This window comes from Chrysochloris asiatica, unplaced genomic scaffold, assembly GCF_000296735.1.
Source record: "Chrysochloris asiatica unplaced genomic scaffold, ChrAsi1.0 scaffold00033, whole genome shotgun sequence".
In the NCBI taxonomy this organism is placed as follows: domain Eukaryota; kingdom Metazoa; phylum Chordata; class Mammalia; order Afrosoricida; family Chrysochloridae; genus Chrysochloris; species Chrysochloris asiatica.
Genome location: NW_006408551.1, coordinates 5,298,221 through 5,299,391, shown reverse-complemented (window position 1 = coordinate 5,299,391; position 1,171 = coordinate 5,298,221). Strand labels below are relative to the sequence as shown.

The 1,171-nt window shown below is 40.6% G+C and overlaps 1 pseudogene; it reads right to left on the bottom strand.

The window, feature by feature from the left end:
* LOC102838175 overlaps window positions 1-299 on the bottom strand; it is a 2,700-nt pseudogene extending 2,401 nt beyond the window's left edge.
* Between the last annotated feature and the right edge of the window lie 872 nt (window positions 300-1,171).

The window sequence follows — 1,171 nt, the reverse complement described above, 5'->3', positions numbered from 1 at the left end:
CCAAGATTTTTATTGAGACTCTGACGAATGTTGTCACCATCCAAAGTATAGCATGGAATACCATGGCAAACCAAGTACTCCTCCAAAGCCATGCTCACCGTGGTCTTCCCTGCTCCAGATAAGCCTGTTAGCCAAACAGTGCAACCATGGAAGCCACCTCTGGTCCCCACCACCTGACCTCTCTTGTTCCTGCTGACATGATGGGCTTGATAGGTGATGTTAGTTGCTGTCTGCATTCCCCAGTTCTGAGAGTTATTGCTCAGTTTGACTTTCTTGCACAGGTTCCCGGGGACCTCCATAACTGCAGAACCCTCAAGGATGCAGAGCTTCTAGATGTCAGAAGGATAGCTAAAGGAGGGGAGGGAGGCCGACGTGGGTGGAGTGGACAAGTGGGAAAAAGCTCCTCGCCTGGTGTCGACACAGATTTTTAAAAATCTGCTTAATGCACAAATAACAATAATGTTTCCCAAGGTTTAGAACATTGTAGAAAGAAGGCATGTGACAGTAAGAGCACAAAAGATCAAAAAGAATAATGGAATGGGCAGTGTTAAGAGTACACACCATTTATCAAAGAGAATATTCATATCGCTCAATTTTAACAATTGGTTTATAATCATTTATTACAGCAGCAATAGGAAACTAGTACACCTGCGTATATTTCACTGGTCTCTTTGACTCACTATGCTTGAGTCAAAAACTGTTTTCAATTCCATATTTTATCAAAATGAGGAGTTTTGATGCAGGACATTGTGTGTCCTGACTGGATCCACAGTAGTCAGGAAGCTTCTGGCAGCTGTTCAGACTCTATCCTGACAGCATAGTCTGCCATGGATACTCCCATCATTTCCAATGGGATAAAGGTACGTTTACAAGCAATTTTGCAAAGAGTAGCTATGTCCTGATTAAGGCTTCAGTGTATCTTCTGTGACAAAGGAGAATCTAATTCCTGATGAGACTGAAGAGCTAGGAAGGCTGGTCAAAATCACAGATAAATGATTGATGAGTGTCTAAAACAAAGATATTTTCAGACTTATAAGACAGTGATAAATTGATAAGTGGTTCAATCTGAAGATTAAAGCACAGTGGAAATTTAAAAGGCAGAAAAGAAAATGTGTTCACTGTATTTTTTATATATAGCATTTTGCTCCATCATCAAAAAAACATTTAACTA